Source organism: Seriola lalandi, unplaced genomic scaffold (assembly GCF_002814215.2).
Source record: "Seriola lalandi dorsalis isolate HSWRI2012SDOR001 ecotype SW California unplaced genomic scaffold, Sedor1 jcf7180002054657, whole genome shotgun sequence".
Lineage (NCBI taxonomy): Eukaryota > Metazoa > Chordata > Actinopteri > Carangiformes > Carangidae > Seriola > Seriola lalandi.
This window is the reverse complement of record NW_019525210.1, coordinates 857879-882483: the sequence shown is the minus strand read 5'-3', so window position 1 is coordinate 882483 and position 24605 is coordinate 857879. Positions and strand designations below refer to the sequence as shown.

The following is a 24605-nucleotide window of genomic DNA, read 5'->3' as shown; positions in this document are numbered from 1 at the left end:
CTGAAAAGGTAAAATCTGTAAGACAGGTGGCCACAGTTTGGGTGCATCAGTCGGACGTAAAACAGCTGGACTCAGAGTTAAGGCGTGTTTTAAACAGGTGAAATATCAACCTCAGGTAAGAGTGTGGTGTGCAAAAGGTCGGGGTCATGCCGGAAAAGAGCTTGTCAAGGTGGAGTGAAAACCCATCCATTAAAGGGAGGAGTGAGCCAGGACCAACGTTTAAATATATGAAGGAACGAAATAATCAAAAATAAATAAGTAAATCAATTCATTAATATGCCATAACATACCAAAATAACATAAACACATACAGGCATTCATTAAATAGTAAAATGTGACATCAACTGATGTTTCTGTTTTAATTTGCTTCTGTATTTATTTACTTTTGTATTAAATTCACTACGTATCTACTTTTCAATAACAGCAGAAAGACTAATTCTCTTTACACTGCTTTACTTTCAGACATCCACTTTAGGTTTAGTGTTTTCAGCGTGGAACATACAGGGATTCTCAGACCCCTTGTCACCATCCACGACTCAATGACAACATCAAAGTCTTTTTCAGATTTTTAGTAGACATAAAGAAAAGAAATTATTTTCAGTTTAACTGTTTGAGTCGACTGTAAAGGAAATGACAAACTGCAAAATTAGAGCGCACAACACCAAATAAATAAATGGTCACTTTTAGTCAGAGGATAATTTTAGCAAATGAGAACTTGTTCTGAAATGTTGTTAGCAGCACGTCTTTATTTTTTCACGGCATGTGTTGTTGTGGAGCTGCTTGAACTGAGTGGCTGTCCTGACAGTAGCTCTCCATGCACGCACACATAGCATTCAGTGACTTTCTGTGTGGTGTCTTCGTCATGCTGTTGAAACAACAGTTACATGGGAGCTGGACTTTTAAAGAGCATTTACTTTTCAACCACATTTAGTCCAGTATGAACTGAAATGACAACACATCTGCGTCTGATTCTCGTCAACCCGTAAAGTCTAGAAATATTGGAAGCGAGTCCTTTTTAACCAGGTGTTCACAAGTCACTGGTAAATTTATCTTATGAAATGGACCAATGAAAAAGCTACTGCAGAATAAACCCGGAAACATTGTGCATCACAAGTTGAACACACCTGTACTTTGGGTCTCTGTGAGGCTTCACCGTCTCCTAAGACCTGGTCCGGATGAGACTTTGGTTCGTCTAAGGATCTTGTGTCTGTCGAAGGATCTGGTGCTGAATTGAGATGCAACAATCATGTGAAAGACCCTGCTGGTAGAAAAACAGACAAAAAAAAAAAAAAGAAAGACACAAGACACTGATTCCTCGCCGGCTACAGAGTCTTACCTCTGACCTCCATGAGGACGACGCCCCAAAAAAAGCACCTGACTACGAGGATCGATAAAGTGACCAATTATTATTCTGCACAGAGCGAGTGTGTATGAGCGGGAAGATCAACAGCCACCTTTTATTCCTGCTTCACATGCACACCCTGCATCTCTGCTCGCTCCGTATTTAGAAGCACATTTGTTTTGTGACGAGCTTTGGTCACAAGTACAAACAGCTCTCTTTGGTGCCTTTGAAGGCATCGAGACAACAAATCAAACTGCCATGTTTCATATGTGGAGTCATGTTTGGCCTTCGGATTCGAAGTTCAAGTTCAGCAGAGAGAGAGAGAAAAAAAAAAAAAAACTCCACACTCCCAGTCCTACCTGCAGACTTCACTCTGTGTTTTGTCTCAGTCTGTCTTCACAGTTTGTCAGTGTAACTTTGCAGCTGTAAAATATCTAATGGAGAGTTTTTTCAGACAGTGTGAATGAATATGCATCGAGGTTTAGGATTGCAGGCGGAAAACGTACTGAGAAACCACACTGCTGGTTACACAAGCAGAGGTGATGCAACGACTCAGAGCCGCTCTGAAGAAAACCAACATCCAATTACAGGCCAAACGTTGGCGTGTAGAGACACAATTACACAATGTCTAATTGCATAAGCCTTTCTGAGAATTTCTGTCCATCTCCCGCCATCGTCCTGTGTGCATCTGACATACGAAGAAAATGGCAGCTGTGTGTCGCTGGCCAATTAAGACACAGACATGTTATGTAACGGTGTTTACTCCATACGGCAGCAGATGCAGCCCGACGACACGGCTGCTGTTTGGTAATTTGACCGGTGATGTGTTGACGCTCGTATTTCAAGTGCAGCAGCAGGATTTGAGGACTCAGACCTGTGATACTTATTTTACATCCTTGGCACATCTGGGCTCGTGTTGAATGTTTTAAGAGAAACAGAAGCAGGTTTGAATCCCTGGAGTAACCAGAGAAATCTAGGCAGAGATTTCTCCCGGGACTCCTTGCCCTAAGAGTTTTTTTCCTCTTTAGTTTTTATTCATGCTGGGAAGCTTATCTGAGCGTGTGTTCTTCTTCTCAACAACACCCTGATTCACATTCACACAGTTACACTCCGTCACTCCTGGGAGCTGCAGAGTACAACCGTAGTCTGCTGCTGAAGAGACTCACAGGGGAAGCTGACGGAGGGGGGAGGCCTCAGGTCCAGATTCCCCAGGTGTATGGGGGATTTAACCCAGTAAGTCCTGCAGCCCACCATGCCTACGAGCTGCAGGTGTAAAGACACAGTCAGGTCATGGTGAGGCATGGTGGCATGAGACAGGAGACACACTTCAGTCATATTTTTTTTTACAAAATTAAAAGGAGAAAATAAACTCACAAATTCCCTCATTTATTCATTTTATGCATAAAACCTGCAGAAACTGTGATGTCAAGTTTTGATAGTGGCCTATAGCTTAAAAACTCTCTTCTCCTTGTATGTTTTAGCGTTAAATGTAAACATGAGAAACTTTCATGTGAAAAAAATAAATTTTAATTCTGCAAACAACTCAATTAACTGAAACATTTTCACACAAACTGAAAAGCTTGTCAACACCTCGATGCAGCACTAAAGGCTACTAACTGTGTTATTGGATGTACGCAAACAAAAACTGGTATCTTATATATAGTCAGATTTAGCAGATATTGCGATCCTGTTTTTAGCCCAATGATGCCTGTTTTCGTACTGACACTAAACGGCTGCACACATTGTCCACGCTGCAAAAAAACAGACGTGGCGTGCGTTCAGAAGAAATACTAAGGATACAGCGAGATGTGCCAAATGGAGGAGCGAATGTGATAACTGCTTCTTTTTCTTGAGCATTCATGTGTGTCAGCATCAGGCTTTGGGACTGTGTTGTGTCGTAACGTCTTGACACAAAACGGGATGTGCGTTTACGTAGAAAACAATGGCCGTGGGGGTTTTGACACGTCCCATTACCCTTAAGAAATGTGTGTTTGAGGCTTGTGTTTATCTCCCACGAACAGCCAATGCATGTTACAGTGAAGATGTTAGCTATAGAAGGCTAACATCTCACAACAAGTAACTCTGGGCATGAAAACTGCTCAGATTCAGACTGAATTCAAAACTTACAGGCTCCACTCCTCTTACAGACAGTGATCAGTGTTTACAGTCCTAACAGTATCTTGCTTGTTTAAGATGATGTCTGCTAATGATGATGATTTTTTCTAATCTTTCACTTGTGGTGAGATATTGGATTATTTGAACATTTATTAAAATGAAACTGTGTGAGACGTTCACAGGGAAAAATCACTATTTGATGGAGCTGTTTAGAAATTCATACATCTGAATGTGACCCAGATTAAACACTGCTTTTGTAAAATGTCAAAAAGGTTGGTTGGAAACCACTGGTTTCATCTTTAACAATGTGTTGCATTTTAAAAGCTTGTTGCATTATCAATTGTGTAAAATTTTCATCTAAATAGTAACGAGCGACTAAAGCTGTCAAATAATTGTCTCACTGCTCATGACCACCAGTGTTTTCTAAAGTTAGGTTATATATGACATTTTATATTGGTAATGAAATGCCAAGACAACACTGAAAATGAAAGGGTGCAATGTCAGCTAACTAACATTAGTTAGCTAAACCGTAAAGTAGGCTCAAATTAGAAACTAGCTAACATTAGCATTAATCCGCAGATCCTTGACAAAACAGAAACACTTCAGAAACTCTGGAGGTAAAAAAATAAAGTCTATTAAAAAAGCTTTCCATGACGCAAAGGAGCGGAGACTTGGACGGAGCCACTGATGGAGTGAGGCAGACAGACGAGACATTCAACCAACCTCAAGGTTAAGAAATGGTACAGTCCACTTCAGGGGTGTCTGAAATCGTATCACAAGATTCTTACATATTCTTATATCTAACATAACAAGCAAAAAGGATATATAAATGTTTCAACCCTCCTTGAACTGTTGTATTACCAATTTGGGGGGGGGGGTCCAAGCCTTAATAGGAGGGCTCATAACCCCCGTTCCGTAATTCCAACCCTGAAATTATTGGAAAACTAAAGCAAATTCACATCTGTTTGCACCTTTCATGTCTTTAAATCCATTTTGTACACATGTGAAACTGCACAATGTCCAAAATCACCTAAAAGATAGGAAAAATGCTTATTTTCTCATGTTAACTAATGTATAATACATATATAATATATAATAAATAAAAGTTTTTTTTACATGAGCTAATACAAATTTTATCAAGGTTTGAATTTTCAAGCAGTATTCACCACTGGGAAGCCGACAAAAGCTGTTAAAAGTAGAGAAGTCATATTTACCTGATTTCCCATGGGGAGTGAATGCAGCATCAGACACAAAAAGTGTTTTTTTTTTTGAAATGTTCATCTTTCACAGGTCGATTTATCTACCGAGACACAAGCTCAAACCCCAAACACTCAAAACACAATATGAATATTTAGACACACACTCTGATGCACTGTACACACACTGCACACATCACTAGAAAAACGGCACACTTACACACACCGAGTGCTCTGAGGGCACGACAGCTTTCAATCCGCCGTGTGCTACTATCAGGCCGAAATGTGATTCCTCACCTTTATTCTCATTCATTTTTAATTTTTTTTTACAGCCCCCTTCATTCACATTGTGATTCCAAAGGCAGAGCTTATCTTAAATTAACACCAGCACCGTGATATCCTTTGAGAATACCGACCAGATATTACAGCGGGCCTGGGATGGGCTCAGCGACGTGGAGAACATTCAAAATGAGCGGGATGGAAACGCCTCCCTCATCTTTTACGGTTGCATCAGGCGTCAACAGTTTCAAGGCCACAGAAGTTTTTTTTTTTTTTTTTCTTTAAAGCGTTTTTCCTTCCTCTCATCTCCATCATCTCCCTCTCTTTGAGAGTGAAGTGGGTTTATCGGGTGAAATCAGCCGAGTCTCGGAGCGCTCACCTCACTTCACCGGATCAGTCTGAATTGTGGATGGAGAGAACATGAGGTCAAAAATGTTTGGAGCTTTTCTGTATTTTTGTATCTCTGGCTCTGGATGAAATCACACTTACAGTTTGTTTACTTTTGTCCAAACCAAAGTGGAATATGTTTCATTTGTTGAAGTCTTCTGCCCTGTTCGCTGAGGTTCACACCAGCGTTCTAAAGACAGATTTGAGTAAACACATCATTGTACACTTGTTAACTGTAAGCAGGATTTTAGATAGGCCAAGGTCACGAGTAGAAAAAGAAAGAGTCTAGTTGTTTCAGAGACTTCTCTACACCACAATAAATACAATTCTGGTGGAGAAAACTAAACCTTGTTTAATTTATTTGTGCTGTTGGTACCACTTCCTGATAAAACACTATTTATTATGGGTTTATAAGCGGCAATTAACCGTTTAATGGATGGTTAAATAATTTACTAATGCTTTACTTATCAGTTGTAAGTCATTATTAAGAACAAGTCTTGGTTGCCAGATTCTGGAAAATCCTCCTCCAGCATGACAATGACGGTTTATGGCATGTAATTGCCAAATCATTTAAACAGGACACAATGATGCAGGAGAGTCTTAATTCAAATAACAGAAATCACTTAAAATTCTCATAAAAACATCTCTGATCATCCACATTTCATATGTACTCTATTGTTCTCTCTACATTTGTACTATTTTACATTTTGCACAAAGATCAACAGCTAATCCAACTAAACTAAGTTAATAAATACTTATACTGCAAGACAGCAGCTTAATAATTTGTTTCTAAATGGATTTTGGTCCAGATGTCCTGCAGCTGTTTTCCAGAACACACATGGTCAAACCCATTTAAGACGAGCAAAAATGATGACCATAAAAAAATCCATTATCAGAAACGGAATGGGCCTATAATGAGTTAAATTTGCCAATGTGGTCTCTTTTGTCGGGAGCAGGTAGTGGTGATGGTTGCTTACTAAGAGCTTCAGCCATTGTTATGTTTACAAGACAAGAGTTCATAATTCATTCCCTCTGATCACCTACTTCCTCAGGGCAGCGTGGATGCTACAGTGACTCGGTATCGGAAAGTGGTGAGTTTGACTAGAAAAGTCTGAAAAGAAGTGATAAAAGTAGAAGCAAAACAAGAGCATTTCACAGCTGGAGACAGCTCTTGGTGAGTAAAGTAATGGAGTTTAATGCTGAACTCACAACATTTCTTCTAGACTGGTAAATAAACAGCTGTTAATGCTAACACTGGCTTTGTAGCAATAACAAAAACTTGCAAATATCTCCTTTAATACTGAAAACGTCCACAGTGACTTCAGACACAATCTGTTAATTTCTTGGATATAGTGGGACTGTTAGATTTATCCACTGGGGTTAATTTCTTTACCAAATCATGACAACCCATCCAATATCAATAGCTGTCACGATACAACTGTAATCCTCTAATAACACTGTGCATGTGGACCACATTACATACACAGAGAAACACACACAGTGAAGAGCACAGGGTGTACCCTTTGAAAAAGGCTGTGTTTTATTGAAATACAGCAGACATCAACAGGTTGTTTTGCTGACCTGGGCAACAGAAACAGAGCTTGAATACTTTTCAAACCATGTAAAACAAAAATCGACGGCTATTTTTTTTTTTTGTCATTTTAAGTCATAAAAACTCCAAAGACACTTTGAATGTGTGGTCCAAACAGAGGAAACGTGGTCTCACTCTGGACCACAAGCTGATGAACAAAAGTGTCTCTGTCATGTTGGAGACTGAACGAAAACAATCCCGTGTCCCGCTTTGGGCTCTGACTTGGACTTTCAAAAGTGCTGGTATACAAAGTTAAAAATCAAATACACCTCGAGAACTGGAGGGAGGATCTGAAACAGTTTTCAGGCCTGTTTTTGTGCCCAGGGTTGGTTGTTTGATAGTAGCAGTAGTAGAAGAAGCAGAACCTCAGTTATGAAGCAGGGCTGGCCTCAACTCCCCTTAAAAAGAGATTTCAGTGCACCTGGTTTCCCCTAGACTTAAAAAACCTTAAACCGTCCTCCTACACGGACATAGCAACGTCAAGTTTGATCTACTAATGTGATTTAACAAGTCGGAGCTGTCGAACGGAGGATTTTCCTACAGTGTCATTGGGATATTTGTCTACGACGATTAGAATTTAGCTTAATATCAACTCCAGCTATCCCCACTGATTTACCTCTGTCCACAAATGAACTGAGATAGTTTGATTTAAAAGTGCAGTTTGCGAGAACCCTGTCAGTACCTACAGCATGTTGATTTGCATCATTTGTGTTTAAATCCAGCATCACACTTTTTTGGGGGGGAAAAAATCAACCTTAACAGAAAGACTCACATCTGAATCTTCTCTCTGGTGAGGGAATAGTTTTGCATAAGTAATGTCTTGATTGTCTGAATCTTAAAACTCCTTTTCAGGCTACTAAAGTGACTTTGAATAGGTTTTGAAATACAAAACGTAATCAGAGCTTTCACCCGTGACAACAGGTATTTCTACATTTTTGCCAAAGCGCACTTAAAACCCTGGCGACAGCGGAGACTGAGGACGGATAAAGACCCCTGAAGTTTACCTGACAAGGAAGAATCACACAAGCGATGTTCTTTAAAATGGAAGTTTGTCCACACGGTGCTGCAGTTTGTAGCACAAATGACCTCCTGCAGTCACAGTTAGGAATAAGTCAAGGATGTAATATGGTTAATGTGAATCTTTGGGAGTTAGTATTGCCCATAAAACCTTGTTGTGGTTTATATTTTTTGCTTTAACTGTAAGAGAAATTAAAACAGCTGAAAGTGCAGACATCAAACTTCAGTAGAAGAGTCTGTAGGTCAGTCAGAAATACAGTCGTGTGGACAAAGATTTTAGGTCTGTGATAAATCAAGACAAGTAACTGATGTAACACGTTAAACTTCAACTGTAAAGATACATTTCCTGTCCTTGTGTTGTCTTGGAGCAGGAATTAATCAATCGCCCAATCAGAGTAAACGTCAGGGTAAAGACAGCGGTCCAGCCTCAATGCTGTCGCACAGTTCTCATCGGTCTTTGAAACATGACCTAATACACGAAAGCTTTTTTTTGGCGGGGAAAACCAGGTGCACGGAACAGATAAAATCTCAACATGAGAAAACAGAGCAAGTTTAAATGAAACAAAGGAAGGACTCGTGCACACTAGCTGTACTCTAGATTTAGTTTTGGTGTAGTGTGAATAAATCAGAAGCGTTTTAATTCGAACAAATCCAACAAGTTAATTCAAAAACTGCGACTCTGAGGGTCAACAGAGCAAATTCACGTGTCAAAGTCGAACTCCACATGAAAGATTAGCGAGGTGTTACTTCGCGCTCATGAACTTTTTGTGGTGATTTAATTGAAATGACCTTTTTTTTTTGGCATTGAAAATGCTGGTGTGAGCGAACCTTTCACAAAGACAATCCATCTTCGAAAAATGTTACTGGTTTTGAGGTAAGGGGCTCAAGACAGTGATGAGGAGCCACTGTGTCGGGCTACGTGAGATCTAACCTCGTTTCTCCGGCTGTCTAGCAACTTTATAATTTCTTCTCATATAAAAGAAAAACTTACAGCTTTTTGTTCTGCGGCCGTGAGCAGCTGGTTCAATATTTATATAATAATAATAATGAAAACTCTGACAGGTGTTTTCTGTTGGACTCTTTCCCATTCTGATACTAGTGTGCCCGACTCTTTCCTCCTCTGACATTCAGACAGTAAACCCACAACATTTACTTATCTCCCCAAAGCAAATACATTCAATCATTCATCAGAAAAATATTCAATTAAAACTATACACTTGCAAAAATAAAAGTCTCTTGGAAGCTTTCTAAGGCTGAGCGTCCACCAGGAGCCTCTCTGTGCAGCGCTGCTTTCTTTTCAGGTTTTTTTTTTCTTTTTTTTTGATTGTTTTTTTTCTTTTCTTTTTTTTTTTTTTGCGGAAGGGGCGTGTAGCAGCGTGACGGAGAGCTTCAGTGATGCCGAACGCTATGAGATTAAAAAACTATGAAGACTTTAAGCGAAGCATTTCATTCGACTCATACCGACAGCCGGGGCTTCCTACGGGAAAACCATCCGGCTGCTACCAATCGGTCGCCCAGTGGACGGAGTTGAAAACCCTCCCCCTGTTGTTGTGTTGTTTGTTGAGGCCAGCCCTGGTAATGCATTTGTAAATACAGTATTTCAGATATATGTAGTCTTATCATCTTTAAATCTGACCAGGACACTACAGCGGCAGAACCAATACATAAAGAAGCTCATATTTTGTTTTTACTATTATTCTTTTTTGTCGGAATGGAACTAGTTTCAACTAAGCCTACCAAGCCAACATGTAGTTATGTATTGAATAAAAGGCTATTTATCTTTTTATGTTTGTTTTTGTTTATTACAGGTTTGTATGATGGTGTGCAGGACGACAAACAGAAAGACAGAGAGAGAGAGAGAGAGAGAGAAAAAAAACAATCAACCAAGAAGGGAAACAGAGAATAAAAAGGGAAGATGAGAGAGAGAGACAGACAAAGACAGGATGAAAAGTAAGAAGTGATAGAGCAAGGAAGAGAAACAGGGAGAAAAAGAGAGAGATTAAAGTATGAATTAGGCAGCATGATTCTGGATTGTGGGTTTTTACTGTCAAGAGTGTGTTGTGAGATCGTTACCATTGAATCCTTCTGCGTTTGCCACCATTTTGATTTGAGTTTCTCAACTGCTTTTTTTTTGTTGTTGTTTTTTTTCATGTTGTTGTTGTTGTTTGTTCCTTATCGGTTTTAAACAAAGATTCACGACAGTCACTTGGTCATACAAGCATGTTCGTCGGAACAAGAAGTGCAGATTGGCTTCAGTTTCTTTTTTTTTTTTCTGTGTTGTTTTTCCTTTGCTTTTCTTCAAAAAAGGGTTCCAGACAGAGTGGCTACAATAATAATAATAATAATATAATAATATAATAATAGCACTTGACTTCACTTCAGCACAGTAAAAAAAGAAAAAAAGGTCCAAAGGTGCTTTTTTTGTATTTTGTTTTTTTGTTTTTTTTTAAATCTGATTTGATGTGAAGCGAAGTCCCCCCTCTTCCTCTCTCCTTCCCCTCCCTCTCCTCCTCCTCCTCCTCCTCCTCCTCCTCCTCCCACCTCTCCTCTCCTCTCAGCGGGGAAGTGGCGGGCGGAAGTCCAGTGCCGGTGAGATGAAGAAGAAGTGACTGAAGTATTGCCAACTGGTCTGTCTTTTTTTTTTTTTTTTTTTTTTGTAGTGGTTCCACTCTGGTTCAGTACAAAAAGAGAAAAGAGATGGAGGAAGAAAGAAAGAAAGAGGAAAAAAAAAACCTTGCATGCATGCACGCATACCACTGCTGGCACCGTTTTTTTAAAAGTCCATCAAAAAAAAAAAAAAAACATCAAAAAAAAAAAAAAAAAAAAAAAAAAAAAACAGAGCAGAGAGAAATCGAGTGAGAGGGGTTTAAAAAGAAAAAAAAAACAAACAAAAAAAACAAAAAATAAGGAGGGTTTCGGGGGGACGAGTTGCTCCCATTTTACAAAATGTAACAAAATTTTTCCCGCAAAATTTTACAAATCTGTAGCAATACAGGAAAAACAAAAGAGACAAACAAACAAACATATATATCCTATTTACAAGAAGAAGAAGAAGAACCCTTTTTTTTTTTTTAAAGTGTAGTGAGAATGCAGCAGATCCCAGCTTTGGCACTCGGCGTTTGTGTTTGTTGTTGTTTTTTTTTTGTGTTTTTTTTCTTGTTTGTTGTTTGTTTTAAATCCACCCTGTCGGTCAGTCGGTGTGTACAGTCAGACTGCTGCTGCAGGCACACATTCAGTGCTCCGGTTCACCCTCCTCCTCCTCCTACTCATCCTCGCATCTCCACGGCAACACAGGTCACGCACAACATCACCTCAGCCACAGATGTCCGTCCATCCATCCGTCGAGTCCGAGTTCACAACCTGCTAATCCCCCTCTCACGAGACGGATGCTGCTGTTTCCTCCAGACTGACTGAGGGGTTTCAAGGCCTTAAAGTAAAGTGCTGGTAATGAACCAAGGTCCCTCTTAAAGGGGAAGTTTAGTTAGGAAACACAGGTCGTTAAGGTTCAAAACCAAACCGAGTTTCCTTCAGAGGGGAAGGTTTTTAGAGAGATACAAATCTTTTTACACAACCAAATCCTTAACAGGATGTTATCAAGACTTTTATATACAAATCAAACCTCTCCTTTAAACAGTAGTTCAGGACCCTAACGTCAAGTTTCAATTCAAATTTGGTGCAAATTTTAACCAGATTTCCAGAAAATTGGCGCCAATTCTCCAGTCTGTGCCATTAAACCAAAATGAGGTCATTAAAAGATCCAGTCAAAGCTGAAACGATGGAAAACCATGTGAAATTTGACATTTCTATTTGATTCATGTGTTAATGTGGGGAAGGTTCAAGCCTTTTTGTGATTTTTCAACTTTTTAAAAAATGTTCGGCTTTCCATCAGGTTTTTTATTCGCAAATTGAAAATGCTCCTAAAAATAGGTGGATAATCAAGCCTACTCTTAAAGGGGCTGAGTAGGAATTAAAAAAAAAAAAGGATGATTAACAGAATCTTTTGGCACTTGACTGTTTCACTTCAGACCAGTGCCAGCAACAAAGATGGGTGTTCAGTAATGAGCTCGACTGCACCTGTAACCACACCCAAAAGTGACGTCACAGCGTCCTTGAGTTCACCTGAGTATCACTACAGCAAGGTGTGCAGTTAAACCAGCACAAAACAGATTTTCAAGGGGTGTTAAATGAAGTTTAAACTCCCTGTTAAAGGGAATGTGAGGCTTTTAAAATGTTAAGAACTTAAAAAGAAATATTTCTCTTGACTTCAACTTACAAATCAAATCCTCTTAAAGGGAAAGTCTAGGCTATAAACAAGCCAATCTCACTGATCTGTTCATTAACAAAGCACCTCTAAGTAAAGGGATGATTTAACTTAAGACAAACTGATGTTAACATTCAGGATGAGGAACCACCCCCACTGCCCACTAACAAGATAAAGTTCTTGTTTTCAACGCTCTAAGTCAATTGGTGTCACACGGTCAACTACCAGGCTAGCAGACGTTTGCAGGAAAGGTCAAGGACATGAAAGGTAATGTCTATAATTTTGTGCCAAGTGTTCCCTCTTTTTGTGCGACTGACGCTTTGAATCTTAAAGCCTCCACAGAGGAAAGTGAAACACAACAGGATGTTAACAAACCAGTCACACTGATCATAAACAAGCCTCCAGCTCTTGATGATAAGTTTAACAAAGCCTTGGCTTGAAGGGAGCTTTGTTGAGTTAATAAATTTGTCCGACCGGTATTAGAAAACCTCTTAAAGGGAAGGTTTAGTTCATCAGGAAACAAACTGCATTGACCATTAACACATGTTGTAATACTACTGGTTTCTAATCAACACTGTGTCCCAGTTTCATATTACACTCTCTTTTCTTTACCAATTCTTTCAAAAATGAATAAATGTAAAAAATAAATGTAGTAAAATATCAAAATGAAATAAATTTAAAAAGCCAGTTTTGTAGTTTTGACTCTGGTGTTCAAGGACGCCATCGCCACACAATGCAACACAGAACAGACACACGGGAGCTCGTGAAAATCCGGTGATGAAAAGTCAGAGGGTTATAAAGTATATCCTTGAAAAGACGATTTTGCCATCAGTTCTCCAGCTTTTGAAATTGGATTTTGACAGAAAAAGAAGAATTATAAGACACAAGATCCGCTTTTTCCTGAGATTTCAGCTGAATCAAATGGTCTTCATCTGCAGATTGAGTTGGCTCTGTTTACATGTGAGATTGGTAGCTGTGATGATTTCACTGTTTAAGGAGTATTTTGGCTCAGATGGAAACTTTTAAAGGTCCCATATTGTATAAAGATGTCTTCTTTGATTATAAAGCAGGTCTAGGTTCTATATTAATACTGTTAAAGTATCAAAGTGCTCAGAGAAATGCACACAGCCTGTATTCAGAAACTGAGCCTTAAAACGAGTCGTCAGGACTTCTGTAACTTTGTGATGTCACAACAAAGCAGTCACTGCTGTCAGCCATGTCCCAAGCCCCGCCCACCTGGACCCACCATCCAACCTTGCAGGATTTAGTTTCTCTGAGTGTTTACCTGAAATCTGCTATATTTTTATTGGATCACTCAGAAACCAGTGAGCCTATCAGAAGACAGGCTAGGATTGGCTGACTATAGTAACCTGTTGTTCCTAGAGCTCCAGAGAGAAGCCTGAGAGAGGAAATGTAAAACTACATTGAGATGTTTTTTGGTTCTTAAAACCATAACTATATCTTCTTATGGATCAACACTTCAAATAAAACACAGGAAAAGTATAAAAAATGGACCTTTACAAGTCAACTCCACTGAAGAAGACCATGCCGTAATACTGAAAGCTCAGTCTCTACAAAGTCCACAATGAACCTGATTTGAATTTTGCAGTTTGATTCTCATTTGTCTGTTAAAGGTGAACGCATCACAGTGTTTCCAGGTGTTGGCGAGCACAACTGCATCAGCAAAAAGCCTTTAGGGTGTCCAAAGGGTGCGGTGTGAAGTCTGATAAATGTCTGGTTGAATTGCATTGTGGGTGATGTAGGCATCATGTTGTGACAAAGAAGACGAATGTGTGGAATAAAAAAAAGACAAAATCTCTGTTTCCACTGCATCGATTTTGATCCTTTTTTTTCTTTTTATAAACTGTTTATCACAATTTTGACAGTGTTATATGAGCACAGTCGTACCCTTTAAACTCCGAGCCAAAACAGTGCACTGTGGACACTAGTACACATTGTACTGTATGTAACATAAAACTGAGGAGATGTTCAAGAACCAGTCCCATTTATCATACAGTAGATTAAAGGGAGGGGCTGATGTTAAAGGGCCAGTATTTCCTTATTTTTGTCTATTGTGCATCTGTTATTTACACTGGTGACATGTTTTTATTCAGCTTCACCAACTTTGGTTTCCAGGCCTCCAAAAGCAGCTGTAATAAAACAGGCTGTTTGTACTTAAAACCAGGGATTACAGGGACCAGGACTACTGATTATAAACCAATCCACCTCTTTAAAGGAATCTCTGGGGTTTTAAGAACCATGTCCTCCTGGAGAAAGGCAAATTCCACCTTAAAAGGAAGCCTCAGTGTGTCAAGAACCCCATCACACCTTTGATCGCTCATTGTGATTGTTTGCAGCATTTTGGAAATCGTCTCCTCGCCCATAAGATGTATCTGTGGTGGTGTTTGTGCGCTGAACCTTGTCTCTGCACATACAGGCTGAAGATTTGCCCCTGTTTTGTACTGTATTGTAATACTATTGTAAAACTCACATCACTGTGAAAAAAATGAAAAAAAGCAGCGATTTGAGATTCACTGTAAGGGAGGGCAATTTCAATTATCTTCACAGACCGTGACCCTGAATTTCTCCTTGCACTCTTCAGATTTCAAACTGGGGAGCGTGTTTATGCCTCGCCAAAATAAAATCTGCCATCCCAGAGCCCCTCCCCCCGTATTACTTCAACTCATCTTTTTGTTGTGAACGTCACATCTGTGGAGGGGTTACTTCAGGTCGAGAACACTGACGAGATTACCTCCAACATGACAGAGGAGGATGTTGTGCGTGATCTGCAATGCGACAATCAAAAGATAAAAAAATCAGTAAAAAATAAAAATAAGGAAAAAAAAAAATACAATATCTGATAATTAAAAAGAAAAATTTGTTGCTCCGTTCTTCGTTTTTCTTTCCTTCTGTATGTTTCCAGCAGCAGTGGCGGTGGCGGCGGCGATGGCGGCAAATCCTTTTCGCACCTGAAATGGACAGAGGAGAGAGAGGGGAGAGGGAGGGAAATGAACATTAAAAACTGTCAAATGTTTCCTGGCACAAGAGAAATGTCAGTTTCGCAATAACTCAGATCATTCCCACCAAAAAAAAGAAGGAAACAAAAAAAAAAAAACAAAAGAGAGGGGGATTAAAAAGCAATTGTTGTGCCAGGAGCTGGTGTTCCCGGTCGCCTGGTGCTGCTGGGAACTGGGACACGTTGTGAAATAGCGGCTTTCTCATCGACGGCAGACCTGACCGGCCGGCGCTCTCTCCTCTAATCCATGTAAGAGGGAAACTGTGTTAAAGTTGTGTTTTGTGTGGAAGTGATTAAACGAGGCTCACAGTCGCTGTGATTACAGAAACAGGACAATGGACGGTAAAACACACACACAGACACACACACACACACACACACACACACGGGTTCATCCTTTACACATAAACTACCGTGGCTCTGACCTTTATTAAACGTCACGTGCAAAGTACATTTATCATATTTATGTAAAAAGACTTCCTGTTTTCTGATGTGCGACATTTCAGTCCACATCATAATTGTATTTTAAGTAGCTATGATCAATATTTTCATAAGGAGTCTCTGGAAGTGATGAACCTACAGAGAATTACGCAGCTTTGCGTGAGTGAGTTTCAGCTCATTGTTTATCAAGACTGTCCTGTAAAAAAAGAGTCCATAGGTCGTCTGTGCAGCAGGCAATTCTGACCCATAGTTACATTTTGTTGCTAGGCGACATCTAGGGGCCGAAGTAACTATGCAAAGGGAAAAGTGCGGTGACGTAGTGTAAAGAGAGACAAAGTCCACGTCAGGAGGATGGGTCAACAAAACACAGGAGAGTGGTGTTTGATTCCCATGTAAAAGTAGAAGTTTATGTTGTTTCTATAATCTATGACATCGATAAAGTCAACTACGTTGTTATTATCGTTACCATGACAATAAAGATTGTCTAATGTTGAGGAGGTACTTATTTCAACTCAAATCGCGATCTTTTCCTAAACCGGACCAAGTAATAACACACATGGCGACGAAGGTAGGTACGCCGCTCTCTGTACAGTACTCGTGTTTATTATTGTAACCATAGCAACAACTTAGATTCGTTCTCATTACTTCGTTTTCGGCCGCAGGAGGCAGCTGTTTTCAGAGAAACATCTGTAAAAAAGCCACTGTCCAACACTGTTTATCTTGCCGCCTTCTCCTCATCTCAAGTATTTCATTGACATGATGTGTTAAATTGTCTTTTTAAGTCTGTATTTTGACTTATTTGATTGGTTATTGTGTCAAAGTGTAAAGATGCTGCTTATTGTTTCTTTGAAGCTGCACTAATGGATATCTTTTATATTAACAGTGGATGTAACGGCAACATGTAATGTAAAGGACGTCGCTCACAGTGATAAACCTACCTGTTCTCTAACAGACATATTGTTGTCAGCTGCTTTTACTTTGTTTGTTTAAATCACTGTTAAGCTGCTGTCAGTAAACCTCACTTCCTGCAGATGTTTCAAATCAAAAGCCTTCCAGGACAACAAGTCAAAACAAGGCTTTGAGGGAAGTATTTAATGCAGTGTAATAAAGCTTGGCCAAAGTTCAATGAGCAGGATCTTTAGCCCTCTGTGGTGAGTTTCTGCTCTTTCTTCCTGTTCTAATTTTCACTTTCCCACGCTGTCAAAGCCTGATTCTGATATCACCACATCTGACCAATCATCTTTCAGCCCGCAGTCCTCGAGCCAAGTCCTCATTTCAGTTTCACAGACATTAATGAACTCTCTCTGAAACGTTTCCTCCGAGCTCTCTGTTGATGTTTGGAAAGTGATGAAGTCATCAGAGTTACAGGATAAAAATGAAGCACTTCTGTTCAGCCGGACAAGCTGTGAACAGCTGTTCAATCAGCTGTAAAATCAGTCACCGTTACACTATCTTCACATACACAAACACACAAGCAGATGATAAAAAAAAAAAAAGAAAAAAGGATTTTATCATTGGGCAAGGTGGGCGGGGCTTGGGACACGGCTGTTAGCGGTGACTGCTTTGTTGTGACATCATAAAGTTACAGAAGTCCTGAAGGCTGGTTTTAAGGCTCAGTTTCTGAATACAGGCTGTGTGCATTTCTCTGTGGACTGAGCGCTTCGATACTTTCCTAGTATTAATATAGAACCTAGACCTGCTTTATAATCAAAGAAGACAATCTTCCTTTAGACAATATGGGCCTTTTAAACTGTCAGCTCATTTTACCTTTTTTCATTTAAGCTTTTACTTTACATAAATGTCTTCTGACTCAAATTGACTGACTTTAATAATCCAAAAATCTTCATTGTCAAGGATAAAAAAACACGTACAAAGAGCAGAAAACACAAAGACAAAAAGACAATAGAAAATACATCTGACCTCGATACCTGCACAGAGTAAACTTTACAAGGCAAATCTTAAAGCTCATTCAGTCGTTTCATTCATCTGCAACAACAAAAACAACCTGAGAGCAAAGAGCTTCTGCAGAAAGTCAGTTTTATGCAGCAATGCTCAGACTTGTTTCTCCAAATTGTTTGTTTTTTTAATCTGAATATTCCAAAAGCGAGTTTCAGTGAAATTTAGCAGGAAGTTTCAAGAGAGGATTTTGGTTCAGGTCCAGGACCTTTTTTTTTCTTTCTTTTTTGTCTTTTTAAAGGACGACTTAACATTGGGTTATTCCCTTAATGGACCACTACAGTGAGTTGAATGAAAAACAACAGTGTTTTGATTATCACTGTGTGTTTTCTGAAAAACACATTACTTTATTAAAATCTATTAAATTTAAACTTTGAGGACAGTGCGGCCGTGGTGCAGCTCTCTAGTTTTATATATACTGATTGTATTTCTGCCTTTTGAAAACACCACATTGACTTTACAGCTGAGGAGAAAAAAATACAGGTTTGATGTAAGATAAAGATGCAGGATCTGGGTGAATACGTCTTAAAAAAACAAAATTGTGGCCAGTTTCTAGCTTCAAAAGAAAAGCCTTAAAAAAACACTCTTATTAAAACGGATGGTGCAAAATTAAAACATTATTATTTTAAGATCGTGGTTACCTGGAAACAGGTAACTCTCGCCGTCTGCTGCCTCTGTGTTTTACATTATAATAATTACGGGGAGGGAGAAGCACTGCAGCATTTTGGCAATTAAGCCTTCATCTATAAGCTACGACTGTTGATAAGTTATTATGGGACGCTGCGCCGCGCTCGGCTGATTAAATGAAGCCCCGAGCTGCTGTGATTAGTGAGACAGGACAATGGATGGTGCCAGTGCGCGCGCACGCATGCATGCACGCACGCACGCACGCACACACGCACACACACACACACGCACACACACACACACACACACAACACACACAAGCTGGAGACATCTTACCACATAAATTTGCGCTGCAGGAATTTGTTTTTGCTCCATCAGTCGTCACGACTCCTTAACACAATCTAGTCGATACTATCACTCCTCATGACTCTTCATTGGCTGCTGTGACCTCTAACCCCTTAAATGACCCCCCACCATCTCCCCTAAAACTAAGCATGGAGAAAACTAAAGACCAACTTAACAAGTGTAATTTTTGCTTCGATCTAACATAATCAGACATTTCATGCATATATATATATATATATATATATATATATAAAAAGGGTATTTTATGATTTATTTGCTCAATTCAAAAGAATGTGCCCTTCTCAGTTCTCTCCGTTTTCAAAATGTGTGAAGTGTTTTTTTTTTTTGTTTTTTTTTCAGCCACCTCCTGGTAATTAATTGCAGGCCTGTTATTCTTAATATTCTCAGCAGATATTCGACTCTTTTGTCTACCATTACCTTGCCCTTCTCCCCAAAAGAACAACATTATGATTAATACAGAATAATATCTGGGGATGTATATTTCATTTTGATAATGTTTTGCTGAATAGTTGAATAAGTTTGTCATTGGAACGTTTTTAATTCCTTTTACGAATGGCAAATGAGATGATCGCTCCTCTTTGGGTTATGACAGGAGTCGCAGACTGATTTCTGATCAAAACCGCGGACAAAGACTCATTAAAGTGTCTTTTTTCTGTCTGTATTTTTGAGTTATTTGATTGGTCGTTGTGGTCAATGTATAAAGATGCTGCTAATTGTTTGTTTAAAGCTGCAATCACTAATCAATATTTCTATACTAACAGTGACTCTAATAACAACATGTAATGTGAAGGACGTCACTCACAGGGAATTATCACCTGACGGCAGTTCCCTTAGGCTCTGTGGAGCAGCTTCTTTTAGGTCATTGCTTTGGTTTTCTGGTCCTCGACTCTGTTCCTATCAGCCTCGTTCTTATCAAACATCCTCTGATTAAGTCGCTGTCCACTCAGCAGCAAACAGCAGACAGACACAGAGTGACCATAGTGGAGCATTTAACAGCTAAAGAGACAGATATTTCCCTCACGAGCTGGTGGAGACCAAAACAGTGCTAAAAGAGAGGGAATACTGGACTCAAACACCACTCTGACGACATTGTCCTGGTTTTCTGTGTCAGCTGGATGTGGAAACAGGAAACTGCTTGCTATGCATGGTGATTAGATATTAGATGGTGTGTTTACAACTCGTTATGTTGCCAATAAGTGACCAACTAATAACTGAATGCAGCTTAAAACATCATTCTTTCACTAAATATCAGTCTCCTCTATTTTGCCACCTTTAGGACATACAAAATCAGAATAGAATAACACTGCATGTTCTGTTTCTCTAATGTTATCCTTCCAAAAATACCTCTAACCCTGGAGATGCTTTATTATCAGGTGGGTTTTATTTTCCATCTCATTTTACATGAATGTTTTTAACATGTTTTATGATAATTTTATGTCTTTTTCATGTGAAGCACTTGGTGCATGTAATTTCTTTGTTGTAAAACATTTTGAGCTGCATTGCTTGTATGAAAGGAGCTATACACATAATGTTTATTATCATTGTTGTTAGCATTGGCTGACTATTGTCATATGCTGTTCAGATTATAAAGCACCTATATCTTGAATTTGTAATTTGTGATATTGGGCTGTATGAATAAAATTGACATGATAAGTTGTATTTAACCCGCTGCATTGTGAATTTCTTACTAGTGCTGCTTTTGTTGTGATCTCTTTTTTTTCTACTGTGTCATGTTTTTTAAGTTAAAATAAGCAGAACCAGGAAAAAAGTGTTTGTTGGTGCACAGTGTCCATGTGACGGCCACAGAACAGTTTGATACAATAAAGAATTTAATACACACACATTCATGTTTTTTTTGTGGTGCAGGGTGAAGTGTGAATATTGAATCCAAACTAAACTAGTAAAAAATGCATTTTGTGTTTAAAGAAATATAAAAAGAAAGTGCAGAGCTGAAAAGATTTTCCCTTTTCTTTGTACACACACACACACACACACACACACACACACACACACACACACACACACACACACACACACACACATTTAATCACATCTGAACACAACAAAGCACCATTCACTTCATCTCACATGTAACCTCTGTAGCTGGAGCCTCAGCAAAGTCTGGGTTGAGGAGAAGCTCCTGTCATTTGTTTGTAACTCCCTTGTGTACCAGAGGGGAGGAGATTAACGACATAACTAACAAAGCCAGGTGAGCTGAAAATGTACTTTAAAACACACTACAATGACTTCACTGTCTTCAGACACAGGCAGTCAATCCTGCCTGTCTGGCCGTGGAGGTTCTTGCTGGTCTGGTCCAGGAGGCAGACTGAAGGCAGAACTAAAAGCTGTTTCACCGGTTTTCAAGTGAATAAGATTTTCAAACTTTTTTCTGAAAAAGATAAATACAATCACTGGGCACTTTATTAGGAACACCATACTAACACCGGGTAGTTCCTCCCTTTGCTCTCAGTTCTTCATGGCCTAGATTCATTGCTCTGCTCCAAGTTGACATCTCCTGTTCTACCACATCCCAAAGGTGCTCTACTGGATTCAGGTCCAGGACATAGATATAATTCAATTAAAGGTCCCATATTTTACAGACACTATTATTTTTCTCCAGTGTTTTATTTGAAGTGTTGAGCCATAAGAAGACATATTTGTGGTTTTAAGAACCAAAAACCATCTCAGTGTAGTTTTAGCAGGAGTTCTAGTAACACCAGGTCGGTGAGCCAATCAGAAGAGAGGAGGCTCTGAGCCTCTCTTCTGATTGGCTGACTGTTTTCTGAGTGATCTAGTGAAATATAGCAGATTTCAGGTAAACACTCAGAGAATCGAAATCCTACAAAGTTGGGTGGTGGGTCCGGATGGGCAGGGCTTGGGGCGGGGCTGAGAGCGTTGACTGCTTTGTTGAGACATCACAAAGTAACAGAAATCCTGACGGCTCGTTTTAAGGCTCAGTTGAATACAGACAGTGTGTATTTCTCTGTGGACTGAGGGTTTTGATTAGACATGGAAATCTCACTTTATATAATATGGGACCTTTAAGATATAATTCCTATTTTGTGAAGTTAAAGTGACCTTGATGGAGCAGATAGATCACTCTGAAGTGACTGATTACTCTGCTCCTGATCAGAAATCTGCTAACACCATGTCAGAGTGAATCATGGAATGAAAACAAAATGGGGTTCAGTTTGATTAACAGGACAGGCTGCACTGACCAACAGACCGACACAACCATCCCTCAAGCCACACCACTAGCATGCCATATGGCAAAACATGCCTTGAATGTAGAAATAATTTGGTTTAAAATAATCAGATTCAACAAAAAAACCCTCTCCCTCTATGTAAACCTGTGGTTAATGGTTCAAGTGTGGCTAAAGGCTTCCTTAACCATATTTCAACATGTTAAAATCATAAATTTAAATTTCAGAGAGTTCGAGTGTGGCTCCAAACTGGGGCAGATTTTTCTATCAGGAGTGTTCAGTGGATTCCAGCGTTCACCTGCCACAGTCAGTCGTCTGTGAGCCAAACTGATTTGGAGAGTAGGATTCAGCCTCCAATAATAACTGGCACCTGAACTGAGCGTCTGGCAGAGCAGACGAGTGTGTGGCCGCAGTCACAAACTGCCAGAGTTTAGATAGCAGCTCATGTTAATTTATCATCCCGCTCACAAGCTGAATCCCATCGACCAGAACACCTCACCCAGCCTCCCTCCCGCTACAACACTTCACTGCTGCTGATTCTGAGCTGGAGGAAAGTGACAGTTTGATTTAACATGTTTGACATTAAAAGTTAAATTCTGTCATTTCTGTAAAGAATGACCTCTATGCAAATGCACCACACGGATGCTTTGTTCAGTGTTTTTCAGTCTAATGTGTGGGATGGAGCAGAGAGGTGGAGAGTGGAGGAGTTTGTGAGCAGCTGCAGCAGACTGAAGAAAACCTCCACAAAAAATGAAGATAATAAATAAACCCAATCTGTTTGTGCTGTTTTGTGCAGGAAAATTATATTATATTATATTATATTATATTATATTATATACTTGATCCATACTGTGGATTAAGACCATACTGTTCGGACTAACTTGAACCGCAGCCTCTTCATTGATTTGATTGGCCAGTTCTATGGCGCAGTGATATGGTCAACACAGGGGACTTGAGCAAACCTTTTTTGAACCTGACTTAACTTAATGATGATGGGTGAGGAGGGTGGGGTACACCTGAACGGGTCAACAGTCCAACCTGCATGTCTTTGGATTGTGGGAGGAAACCCACACAGGCACATGGAGAACATGCAAACTCCAAACAGAACCCAGAACCTTCTCACTGTGAGGCAATAGTGATACTCACTGTATCACCATGCCACCAATATAATATAGCTGTAATATAACATAACTATATAACTATCCATAATATTATAAGCTGTTGTGCTGTGTTTTGTTTTCCAATAAACCATCACACTTATGTACCTGTTTCTCCAATTGAATTTCCCGGATCATATCACATTTACCCAGAAACAGCAGCTGAGCTGTTTTTGGTCTGAACACCTGCAGTGGGTTCTCAAAGTGGGGTCCAGGGACCCCCAGGGTTCCTTGAGGGTCCCCAGTAAAAAGGAATAATTTATTTTCACTATAATTCCATCTATAAGTAACACAATGACAGAATGTATATTGTTCATGGGTTTTTGAAATCTAATTTGTTTCAGTTTAGGGTCCTTGATGTGAAAAAGTCTGAGAACCACTGCACTAAGACCACCACAATTAGTCTAGACCGACTTCAGCCCTGCAGGAGAAAACGCAGCCCCTCATTCGTTAGAATAAGAGCAGAGCGTGCTGCCAGTGCAGATGGCTCTGGATAAAAAACACAAAGAAGAATAATAATAAGAAAAAAAGATGGGTAGTAAAGAAGTTGAACCTGGTACAAATTTGTATGTCCAACACAAGACTAGACACAAGTCTGAAAAACTAAACACAACAATAAAATCTCTGTAGAGCTCATTTAAAACAGCGGGTCATATTATCACTGTATATTTCTATGAGAAAATCTGATTTCTACATAATTTTCCACATATTTCACAAACCTGAATTAGATCCTTCTTCCATGTATAATAACTTCGATGTGCAACATACTCTCAGTTTCTCACTGTGTATACATGCACGTATTGACATGGTGTGATTTTGTAGAAACTGTCGGTCAGTGTCTCATTTTATTTTACTTTTATCTTTAACTTTACGTTTATCTTTTGTATTTTGTTTTTTGTTTTCATTTGAATCTTATGTGAACATATTTTGTATTTTTACATTGGGTTTGTGTGTCAATGTGTCATTTCGCGTTTTTACATCTACACACCAGCTTGCACTAATAGACAAATAAAAGTCTTTTAGAAGTGAAAATGTCCAAGTGGCAGATTCCAGCGGAATAAAAACCAACAAAAAACTTTATCAGACATAACTGACAGGATGAGTTTTATTTACAAAATCCACCGTTATTGTTGGTTATTCAAAAATGCTGCATATTGATTATTGATTGCGGCTGTCAGGTGTTGATTTTGAAGGCATCCAAAAGTGGTGACAGTCAGACAGGGAAAAAACTGACAATGTAAGAAGCCGAGTCTCCACCTTGTTTGTTTGTTTGTCTTGAGGAATTCATTTGAACAGATTCTATTTTGATAAGCAAAAGCTGCGAGGAAACATTAAAACTTTCTCCTGTCAGAACAGACAGTGGAGGGAAGAAGCAGCAGGCTCTGTCGTCACACTCTGCCCCAGGCGGAGCCTTTTATCTATCAAACTTTACCACACCAGGGGGTCTGCTGCTATTTCTGGCCTCCAGTCATATGTTTTTGTCTTCCTAAATTTTCCTGAAGTTGGTGTTTGTTGCTGAGCAGTTGTAGCCAAAACTCACACAGCTACACACACAGCCGGCGACTGGCTGGAGTGGCTCTGTTTGTTGCCTGGGATCGAGGTGTTGGCTTTAACACTGACAGACTGGGGTGCGGAGGCATGGGTGGGGGGG

At 39.5% G+C, this 24605-nt stretch overlaps 1 protein-coding gene across 1 annotated transcript in view; it reads right to left on the bottom strand.

The window, feature by feature from the left end:
- Positions 1-6836: 6836 nt before the first annotated feature.
- LOC111665678 (zinc fingers and homeoboxes protein 2-like) overlaps positions 6837-24605 on the bottom strand; it is a 125921-nt gene continuing 108152 nt past the window's right edge. The window contains exon 5 of the mRNA XM_023420753.2: positions 6837-15157. The gene's annotated coding sequence lies outside the window, so the exon portion shown is untranslated. The remainder of the gene's footprint in view (positions 15158-24605) is intronic.